Source organism: Protopterus annectens, chromosome 13.part0 (assembly GCF_019279795.1).
Source record: "Protopterus annectens isolate FY-2018-M chromosome 13.part0, PAN1.0, whole genome shotgun sequence".
Taxonomy (NCBI): domain Eukaryota; kingdom Metazoa; phylum Chordata; order Ceratodontiformes; family Protopteridae; genus Protopterus; species Protopterus annectens.
The window spans coordinates 912378055-912390311 of NC_056747.1; positions in this window are offsets into that span (position 1 = coordinate 912378055).

The window sequence follows — 12257 nt, forward strand, 5'->3', positions numbered from 1 at the left end:
ATCTAGAACCATCTGCCTGAATGTATCAGTCAAGGCACACAATTTAAAATAAATTTAACTAGATGGAGTTGAGGGTACTGACTTGTCATATTTTGACATTTGGTGTGCATGTATGTGACATATCTGTATACAGCATGATAATGTGTGGCATGTTGGAACAGGGTATGCTGATATGTGTAACATGTTGGTGTGGAATGTAGTAACAGTGTGTTGCCTGGTAGTTATATCATGTCATGAAGATATGACCTTGGAGGAGATTTTGCTTGGCTGTGAGAGGGGTTAGTAAAACCTTATATATGAGAGCAGAGTTACACAGGGAAAAATACTGTCTCATTATGCATTTTTATCATCAATTGTTTTGAAGTTTACAAATTTATTTGTTGGTTGTCCTGTCAGAAAAGAATAACATTTCTCTGTTTATGCATACAAAATTCTTACATATGTTGTTGTGTCTTTCAGCTTTTCCCGGTTAGGGGTCGCCACAGCGGAGCTCCGGTCCGCTAATGATTGGTAATTGATTTTTACGTGCCGAGTTACCAGCCCTGATGCACAACCTTCAATGAAGGTACGCCCATTCATGCCTGTCTCCACGCAGAAGACGCTCTAACTGAGAATCGAACCGGACAGCGTCTTACTGTGAGGCGACAACGCTACCGCAGCACCACCACTGCATAAAGTGCCTTCTGTTGTTGGTTGTATGTTGTTACAACTCTGCTTAACCCTGAAAATATCAAAGTTACCGTGCTAGAACTTTCATCAGATTGCTTCAAATATCATGCACCCCCAAGGCCCATTGACCCTTCAGGCACTTTGTATCCCTATTTACATGTTCCACTGTTTTGTATGGATATGTAGTCCTACGGAAGGTTCTGCAATGCAACTTTTTTTTTTCTAATTTTTACCTCTCTTGTTTTTTTTTTTTTTTTTTAATAATACTTATTTATTTGCTATTAAGTATATTGTTTTCAAGTTTCAGACTCTGACACTGTTATTTATGAATAAAGAGAGAGAGAGACGTAGCTAGATACACATCATAGCAAACTCACTAAACAACAATCTGAAACAATGCATTCAAAATACAGTTAAACAGTTAAACAAGAATAAGTGTAGGTATTAGTATATGGAGCATGTGAAATCTGAGGTTCTCAGTGTGGATCTGTGGAGCATCGAACACAGCAGTAGCATACAGCTTTCTTTTATAAGATGTGTCATTAATCTACATAAAACAGCTGCAGATTAATCATTAGCAGTAAAAAAATTCCACAAGTGGGGCTCACACAAGAGGAGGCTGTGTTGCCAAGAGCGCAGTCCACAGTCTAAGGATTTCTGGGGTAACAAAACAACAAGATAAGAGGGGCAAAGAGTAAAGTGGGTGTTCAGGTAGATGCCTCTGAAGACATGCAGTTTCATCATATTCACTAGTGGGACTTACTCACATGAGTGGTGTCATAAAATTACCCAGAAGAGGCATGAGATAGATCATAATAGATCTGTAAATCAGTGGTTGTAGACCATAGGTACCAAGCTGTCTGTATGTTCTGAACATGTTACCAGTGGTGCTTAAACACAAGCATGCAAAAATGCAAAAAAAAAAAAAAAGAATACTTGGTTGAATTATGAATTTAGCTGATTTATTGAAAGCTGATGTGATCAAAAACTGTATTACAAGACATTCTGCTTAAATCTGAAATGCAGCACAGAAGTATCTGCAAGGGGGAAGCTATTGCAATTATATAAAAGGTGATCACTTCATAGGTCCATAGGTTCATAGGTAGGTACTAGACTATCGGCCCAAGGGCCTAAGTAAGCCTAGCCAACAAGGTTCCCTGGCTTACGCCACCCAAGAAAGTTAATTTCCTGTGTTCCTGTCGAGCAGAGCCACAGAAGTGATCCCTAGGGTGTATTTCCTATTTTCCATCCACTCAACAAGATTATTCTTGAAGAGTGCTAATGAGGAACTTTGCTTGACATAGATGGGTAGCTTGTTCCAGAGTATGAGAAGTTTCTGGAATAGCAATCTATACCTCCAGCATGTCCTGTTAATTGTGGTGACAAGGTTTAGGTCCCTAGAGTGTGTAGCTTGGAGGGATTGGGATTTCTTTAGGTGTAGCATATTCAACAGCTCTGGGTTTGACATAGCTTTATATGTTAGGCAGAGATCACCTCAGAGTAGGCGATATGCTATGGAGTAAAGCTGGAGTTTTTGGAGACAGTCAGTGTAGGGCATCTGTTTTTGGCCATTAATCCCCTTTGTGAGGTACTTCTGTGGCCTTTCCACCTGCTGCAGATGTCTTGTGAGGTACATTCCAAAAGGGGTGTTGTACTCTATAATAGGTCTAATGAGTGTTGAGTAGAGGGGAACAATGATCTCTTTTTTCCTAGATGAGAACCCTTTTGTGATGAGGTGTGCCACATAGAAGGATTTCCTAACTACTGTGTTGATGTGATTATCAAAGGAGAGACTACTGTCCACCTGTGTCCCCAGGTCTCTTATCACACATTTACCAAAGGGGATGACAATGCACTTTTTGGCATTAAGCTTGAGGCCATGGCTCTGACACCAAGCATCTGTCTCAGTGAGGCCCTTCTGTAGGATGTCCACATCATTTGTGGACTTAACTATGGCTTTTAGTTTGCAGTCATCTGTGAACTTCATTAGCCAAAGGCCTTCTGTATTTGCCTGTACTTCAGAGAAGTAGATATCAAACAGGAGAGTTCCCAGGGCTGAACCCTGTGGTACTCCACTTGTCATTGGTTTGAAGTCAGATTTGGAGTCTGCAACTTTTACAGTGTGGGTTCTGTCAGTGAGCCACTTGGCAACCCATCTTGTGACATAGGGATTTATACCTAGTTTAGTGAATTTAGCTATAATTCCAGAATGGGGGATGCTGTCAAAAGCCTTGGTGAGGTCAAGATAGGCTGTGTGAACCACCTTACCCTCATCTACAGCTTTGGTAATTGCCTCAAAGAAGTCATTCAGGTGTAGGAGGTATGATCTGCCTTTCACAAACCGAACTGGGTGGGGTCCAGAGTATGGAGGTTACCAATGTCTTTGTTTATGAGTTCCATGATGATACTTTCCATGACCTTACAGACCAGGCTCGTCAGGCTAATAGGGCGATAGTTCCCAGGATCAGTGGTGGCTCCCCCTTTGTGGAATGGGATAACTGTTGCTGTGCACCATTCAGTGGGCACAAAGCCTAATGTGAGACTATGATTGAACATGGTGCTTAGGTGGGGAGCCAGTTTGTTCTGAAGTTCATGTAAAACACAGCCTGGGATGTTGTTCGGTCGCATGAATGCTGTGTTTTTGGCTTTAGAGAGTGCAGCTTTTACCTGCGTAGTTGTGATTACAGGGACTCTGCATTCTTCCTGTATAGATATGGGCCCTTTAGGGGGTGAGAGGGGGGTAAAGTTAGCACTGAACCTATCTGCCAGGACTTTGGCAATATCAGATGGTTCTGTAATTTTCATGCCGTTGTGCTGTAACTCAGAGCAGAGCTGGGTGTTGCCATTAAGATTCTTGACATAGCTATAGAATGCTTTGTGGTTGTCCCTAGAATCAGTGGCAATTTTGTTTTCATAGCTAGCTTTGGGGGATCATATAAGGAATCTCAGCTTCTTACTGAGGCTGACCAGGGAACTCCTCCACTCATAGTTTTCATAGGTTCATAGGTAGGTACTAGGCTATTGGCCCTAGGGCCTATATAAACCTAGCCAAAAATGTACCCTGGCTTTCGCCACCCAAGAAAATTATTTTCCTATGCCCCTGACGAGCAGAGCCACAGAAGTGATCCCTGGGGTGAATTTCCTATTTCCCATTCAATCATCAAGATTTTTCTTGAAGAGTGCTAATGAGGAGTTCTGTTTGACATAGATAGGTAGTCTGTTCCAGTGTATGGGAAGTCTGTGGGACAGGAATCTATCCCTCCAACATGTTCTGTTTATTGTGGTGACAAGGTTTAAGTCCTTAGAGAGTGTAGCTCGGAGGGATTGGGATTTCTTTAAGTGGAGCATGTCCAACAGCTCTGGGTTTGACATAGCTTTGTATGTTAGGCAGAGATTGCCTCTGAGTAGGCGATATGTGACGGAGTAAAGCTGGAGTTTTTTGAGACGGTCTGCGTAGGGCATCTGTTTGAGGCCAGTAATCCTCTTTGTGAGACATTTCTGTGTCCTTTCCAGTTGTTGTAGATGTCTTGTGTGGTACATACCAAAAGAGGCATTGTACTCTATAATGGGTCTAATGAGTGATGAGTAGAAGGGAACAATGACCTCTTTTTTTCAGGATGAGAAACCTTTTGTGATGAGGTGAGCCACGTAGAAGGATTTCCTGACCACTGTGGTGATGTGATTATCAAAGGAGAGACTACTGTCCACCTGTGTCCCAAGGTCTCATCACATTTTAGGCATTAAGTAGACTACCAGCTATGTGGTAGTTCATGGGTACAGAGATTTTACCAAAGGGGATGACAATACACTTTTTGGCATTGAGCTTCAGGCCATGGCTTTGACACCAGGCATCTGTCTCATTGAGGCCCTTTTGTAGTATGTCCACATCGTTAGGAGTTTCGATTATGGCTCCTAGTTTGCAGTCATGGGATTTTACTCTCTTTTGCAACAGTTTCTTCATTCTGTTGTAGAGTTTGTTTATGGCAGGGGACCACCAGATTGGCTTTCATTTTTTGGAGGATAGCGTCTTGGTTCTGTTTGGGATAGTGCTTATAGAGTGCAAGTGTGTCGGATTCAGCAGTCGTAACTGTATTGTCCATCTGCATGGGTGTCATGAAGTTTGCCACTTCTGTCTTAAGAAGCATGAAGTTGGCTTTGGAAAAATGTTTTAACGTGATTTCCTTAATGGGGGGTGGGGGTGGGATGTGGATATCTAGGGTGATTAGCTTATGGTCGGATCTGACCAATGAGGAGTTGATTTCAGGTGTGGAACACCAGTCACTCATGCTGGTAATGACTAGGTCTAGGATATTGTTTCCCCTGGTGGGGGTGTGGATAAGTTGATCCAGGGCAATGGAATTTATGAACTCCAGAAAGTGTTGGGCAAAGGAGTTGGTACATGAATAGTTTTCCCAGTTAATGGTGGGGTAGATGAAATCATCCATTACTACAGTGTTTGGTTGAACCCGAATATTTTCCAGTATATCAAGAAAAGATGAGTGGGAATCCTGGGGCATGGCAGGGGATCTGTAGCAAGCTACAATTTGGATTGCAGTTTTGCCCAGAGTTAGTTGCACTTGGATAATCTCAGATGCGTTATGCTGAACAACTAGCCTGGAGGTGTACATATCCTTAATGAATATGGACACACCTCCACCTTTGGTGTTCTGGTCCAGGTTAGGTGACCGAAAAGTGTGGTATGAGTTATAGCCTGGTAATGCAGGAGCACTCTCTGGAGCCTTGAACCAGGTCTCAGTCATTGCACAGATATTGATGTTCTCCATTTTAAGGAGTGCCTCAAGGGAGTGCATTTTGAGGTTTAGGCTTCCAGCATTGAGTAGTATTACCCTCAGTTTTTGCTTGCCTGTTCCTGTTACGGTGGTGAATTTTTCATTTGAACCTTGCCTAAAAAGGCACTATTGGGGCAGCAAGAGCCTTAGCCAGTATCCGGAATCCCAGGGGTGACAGGTGCAGGACATCTCTGGCAAAACATTGTGGTCTGTCGACCATGTCATCCCAGACAGACAGATATTGGATCCCCTTAGAATGACACCAGAAGCTTAGCCAATTGTTGAAGTCAATCATTTTGTCCTTGAATTGCGGTATCATTTTGGGCGATGGCAGGATGCTACTCAGTGCTAGGGTGATACCTGCCTGGGCTACAAGATCAGAGAGCTCTTCCATGTCTCTTTTCATGTAGTCCAGGGAGGTACGTCTCAGGTCATTCACACCAACATGGACAATGACAGAGTCATATTTGTACTTGTTGTGGAGTGACCTGATTGTGTGGGTTATGTGGTGGATCCTGGCACCCAACAGGCAGCTGACAGTAACCTTCTCCTTGTTTAGCCTGGTGAGTGGGACATCAATGTGCCTGACTATAGAGTCACCTATGACTAGTGTATTGGGTACGTTGATTTGCCTTATAGGCTGTGGTTGAGTGGCACACTGAGTCTGTGGGCTATGTGTCATTTGGGTTGTGTTGGGAGGTGGAGGTTGCTTGCATTCCTGCTTTGGAGGTCTCTGTTGCTTGAGCAGATTATTATTGAGAGCCTCCACAAATGTTTTTGTGTTTCTATGTGTAGATTTTGGTGGTGTAGGTTTAGTGGGACTATGTGATGAGTGTGGTGTGGTGCAAGTGTTTACCTTCTCCTCTTGACTGTCAGTCTTGGTTGGAGAGAGCTTTACCTCCAGTTTGGCTAGATAAATGCATCTCTCACAGGTTGTGGTGTTGGGTGGTAGGAGGAGAGGGTTGTCTGTGTACATGAGGCAATTGCTACATTGCCCCAAGATGCCCAGATTAATCAGATAGACAGGAGAGAACACTGGGAGCTGACCCTTGGACATGCCTGAATAAAAAACTACTTTCCTCTAGACAAGTGACAAAAGTGAGTATAAGAGCTGTTTTTCCTCTAAGCAAGTGAGGAAAGTAAGTACAAAAACTGTTTTCCTCTAAGTAAAGAAGAAGGTTGAGTGCTGTAGTAATTTGTACTTTATTTAGTGCTAACAACAGGTTCTGAACAAGTGCTGAGCACGAATAAGCAAATTCAAGTGCTAAAACTAAGAATCTATACGTGGATCTTGTGGTAGATAGGCTACCTAGTGCTTATCACTCCCACTGATAAGCTTGAATGCTTCCCTCCAACACAGAAAGGTTTGGGGGGCTCAGATGCTTACGAGCAGTCCTGGATACAGCAAATCTGTATCTGGCCTAAACTAGTTACAGGAAAGGTGGGAAACAAGCACAAACACTGGCTTTTAAACCAGAAGGTTGAAAGAGATGGAAAAACTGCCCAAATGGCCAATCAACTACAATTTCTGGGCCAGAAACCACTCTTGTGGTAGATAGGCTACCTAGTGCTTACCCCTCCCACTGGTAAGCTAGAAGTCTTCCCTCCAATACAGAAAGGCTTGGGGGGCTCAGAAGCTTACAAACAGTCCTGGATATAGAAAATCTGTATCTGGACTAGACTAGTTACAGGAAAGATGGGAAACAAGTGCAAACATGGGCTTTTAAACCAGTAAGTTGAAAGAGATGGAAAAACTGCCAAACGGCCAATAAACTACAATTTCTGGGCCAGAAACCACTCTTGTGGCAGATAGGCTACCTAGTGCTTACCACTCTCACTGATAATCTAGAAGGCTTCCCTCCAACACAGAAAGACTTGGGGGCTCAGAAGCTTACAAACAGTCCTGAATACAGTAAATCTGTATCTGGTCTAAACTAGTTACAGGAAAGGTGGGAAGCAAGTGCGAATGCAGGCTTTTAAACCAGAAAGTTGAAAGAGATGGAAAAACTGCCCACACAGCCAATAAACTGCAATTTCTGGGCCAGAAACCACTCTTGTGGTAGATAGGCTACCTTGTGCTTACCATTCCCACTGATAAGCTGGAAGGCTTCCCTCCAACACAGAAAGGCTTTGGGGGCTTAGAAGCTTACAAACAGTCCTGGATACAACAAATCTGTATCTGGACTAGACTAGTTACAAGAAAGGTGGGAAACAAGTGCAAATGCAGGCTTTTAAACTAGAAAGTTGAAAGAGATGGGAAAAACTGCCCAAACGGCCAATAAACTACAATTTCTGGACCAGAAACCACTCCTGTGGTAGATAGACTAATTAGTGCTTACCACTCCACTGATAAGCTAGAAGGCTTCCCTCCAACACAAAAGGGCTTTGGCGGCTCAGAAGCTTACAAACAGTCCTGGTTACAGCAAATCTGTATCTGGACTAGACTAGTTACAGGAAAGGCAGGAAAGAAGCTTAGAAAAAACATTTTTTTTTTGTGGAAAGTGGAAAGGGAGAAAGGATAAACAGAAGATAATTCAAAATTAAGGACCTAAGTGGCTTGCCCTTCACAAATGTTCTCTCTGTATTAGGTAGAGTGAGCTAGTGACACTAGACTGGAAAAGAGCTGGGATAGAGCTGAATAGATGGGACTGGTAGGCGTGTCTGAAGTCAAAATATGATCTCACTGTACTCGGTTGAGTGAGCAAATGAGACAGACCCAGGAGGAGTGTTCAAACATATATTTACAGGATGGGCGGGCAATTTCAAAGCCACCAAGATTAATACTAAAACAAGAATGGGGGGGGGGTGGGAAACTAATTGCAGAGACAGAGAGAGACCACAGTATTTTATGAAACAAATAGAAACATAAATAACTATAGAGTGACACAGACACAATATTCAATGAAACAATTAAACAGACCGAAAAATTAAATGCAGTACAATCTTTAACACAGCAAGTTTGTACTTAACTCAGCTAGTAATGCAGTTAATTGTAAGTATGTAGCAGAAGCCAAACAACTCAGGTATTCAGAAGTAATAAATTCAAAGATATGTGATGCACAGTTGCCTATTATATTCTCGAAAGCCAACAATGTCGAATCTGACATTGTCGACACGAGAATAGCGAAAGTGCAGAGTGTCGAACAGGTAAATGGAAATCTCCGTAAGGGGAGATTTCCATTTACTTCAATGTAGCGCGGTCTCAGAGTTGGTATATTTAAGTAGCGGGAGGTGTTGGGGGTGCAGCCCCCCCATGTGGGGGGTGCAGGAGGGCTTTCCCCCCTGCCTACACCCTTTAGACTTTCTTTTTTTTATTTATTTTTTATGAACATTCGAAATTTTAATGGTTTGATCATTAAAGGTCGACCTTTACTGATTTAAACCATTAAACTTTCCATGTTCTAATATAGACCCATGACTCACTTATAAATACAGAGAAACCCTCTAGGCTAAGAGTTTAACACTGAATATCAATGAAGTGAAACACAATAGCCCCCACTAATTGCAGAGACAGAGAGAGACCACAGTATTCTATGAAACGATTAAATAGAAAAATAAATAACTACAGAGAGACACAGACACAATATTCAATGAAACAATTAAATAGACAGAAAAAATGAAATGCAGTACAATCTTTAAAACTGCATATTTGTACTTAACTCAGCTAGTTGTTGTTGTGTCTTTCGGCTTTTCCCGGTTAGGGGTCGCCACAGTGGAACTCTGGTCCGCTAATGATTGGTAATTGATTTTTATGTGCCGAGTTACCAGCCCTGACGCACAACCTTCAACGAAGGTACGCCCATTCACGCATGTCTCCACGCAGAAGACGCTCTAGCTGAGAATCTAATGCAGTTGATTGTAGGCATGTAGCAGAAGCCAAACAACTCGGGTATTCAGCAGTAATAAATTCAAAGATATACACTCACTTACTTCCTTTTTGACTTTAATATTTTCACACTTAATACACACAGGCAAGGCAAGAAAGGGGTGGTTATAAACTATTTTTCCTCCCATCTTGTAGTGTAGAAGTCTTTCAGTAAACACAAACCATTATAAGTATGCACTCTTTCCATGTACATTTCAAATGTTTCTTTTTCTTTTATAATCTGAATTATTTTGAAAATGCTCTCTGCAAGAGCTGAAAATTCAAGAAAGAAAACCTAACTTCTGCCTATTTTATAATAGTCTACAAAGTACAAATGAAAAGCACATTTAGTAGTAGTTTAAAAACACACTTGAGAAGCATTCATTAAGTTGTTTGTTCCAAACAGCAGAACATGATTTTGGCAGTTATCAGCAAAGTTCACTTCATATTTATTTATTCTGTTCCCAGAACGTGCAGAGTTCATAAGTGACATGCTCTGTTAGCACTTAAAATCATTTTCTTCTATGAAGTAACATAGGGCATTGCAAAAATGGGTTAATCATCAGAAAATACACAATCTAGCAAGTGATTTAGTAACTAGAAATAGAGAACATAAATTTTTCTGAAGGGCTTTTGCTCAATGCAGTCCTTTAAGAGCATCTGTAACTTGGAACAATTCTGTGTATCACTATAGCTGCATGTTACTGTCACAAAGAAAAGACAGATAAGATTCAATAAATGCTTGGCGGTTCCTTCATGGAAGTTTGCAGTAACAATGAAACATATCTGTAGCACATAAAATACTGAAGAGCATGGAGTTGTAGGGTTTCAACCCCTATAGGGGATTTTCTTGACATAAATGAGCAATTTTGAGAAAACAACAGACTGCAATTTTCTGAATGCTATTTTGTGCATTTGGCAAAATGTTTTTTTTTTCTTAGGAGATGGCACTTTTTTGCACAAAAGCATTTCTCACCACCAACAGTACAATTTTTCACCATATCACAGAGTATACACATATATTGCAACATCATCTTCATTTTATATAAAAGTTTAGGAAACTTTTATTTCTATCTTTAGAGAGATCATTATAGTGTTTTGCCTGTGAACAAATTATTATTTACTGACCCACTATTGGACGAGGCACCATACACCTAACTTACAAGCTGAGAAGTTGGACAGGACAGTTTTGCCAAACTAACAAAATACAAGCATCTGTGCTTGGGACAGGACAAAGTGCCAATGGGAATTGAATCACTAGAAAAGAGAAGAAACAACCATCACTTATATGAAATATGGAGGGACTGAGTACTTTCAGTGGTGGTGAGCTGGGAGCAAGTGTGATGAGCAAGCATTGTGACCAGTGAGCTCAACAAGTACAAATTTGGCAAAAACACACAAATGTTTTTATTTCACAATGCACAAATACTCTGAATATGTGAAAAATGAAAACAACACCCTATCCTAAAAAAGTCCACCAAGGACACACAGTAGAACTCTGGAAAGAGGAAGAAGCCCACAGGAAAATCCAAGGTTGCACACTGAAGCAGCTGGCACAAAATAAAGGTCCTCAGCAATTCAAAGGCACAAGCAACACTAACTTTAAGAAAACAGTGTCTACTAAAGTGCAGAAACTGAAAGCTGTCCTGGGTATCCAGCATCCATGCATGAATTTAACAATATGTCAGGACAGTTCTGTAAATCTTGAATGTAAAAGTACATGGAAGGTTCACAGCAGGCACACAGTTCCCCTTTATATGACAAGCGTAATGTGCACCAGGCCACAGTACCTGTATCCTCCCAAAGTATAAAACATCTGTAACTGCAGCAATGGTCAGTGGCATACAACACCAGTTAAAAACCCAGGAATACTGTATCCTCCCAACGTATGAAACATCTGTACCAGCATCAATGGTCAGTGGCATATGGCACCAGTTAAAAACCTAAGAATAGTTAAAAAACCCAGGAATACTGCATCATCCCAAAGTATAAAACATCTGTACTAGCAGGAAAGGTCAAAGGCATACAGCACCAGTTAAAAACCCAGGAATAATGCACACTACCTGTGATGCCCCACTACTGGACCAATAATCAAGGATTCTTAATCCTCACCACTGGCACCACTGGGGGACATACATTGGGAGAATGACAAGTACACACACAGTATTTCCAGATGCAGCTCTCTGCATCAAGTACAATTTCCCTTAAGAGCACACAGAGACCACAGTCAGTCCGGGACTGGTTTCTCTCTCTTTCTCTGGATCCCCAGTAAGACTCCCCACTGGCACAGCTATAGAGTTGAGATCTCAGCTGAGTGACCAAGCTAAGGCCTCCAGCATCCTCTCTGTTCAACTGGTCCTTCATGTCCCTGTCCAAGTAGCTGATACACACCTTCTTTGAGATTTGATTTATATACCCACACACACGGGAAAGGCTGGCACAGGTTTACTAGCTATGCCTCCTTCTGCCTAGACTATAAGGTAGTTTCACCTGCCACCAATCACTCCTTATCAGCTATTTTAAGGCCCTTAACAAAGGGTGTCCAATTCTGTTGTGTAATGTTACTGTTAATATAAATGGCAGTTTAATCAAGAACAAGGCTATTAGGGGTGGCCTACACAGTGTCACCAAATAAATATGCAAGTACCCTCAGAACTTAAATATCTCTAGACAGATCAGCCACAATGAAAGGTTTAAATATATTTAATAATAAATAATAAAAGAACAAGAAAATACTCAGTATATAATCACAGTAACATCAGAGTTCAAAATCACAGGAAATATTTAAAACAACATTGCAAGACAATCTCAAATAAATAAGGAAACACATGTAAATTAAACTTTGCTATATTCCTGACTGTATCTAAAATAATTACTATTCCCTAGTACACTTACTAGCCATAAAGTAATTTAATTTAAGCTATTTTTCTGAT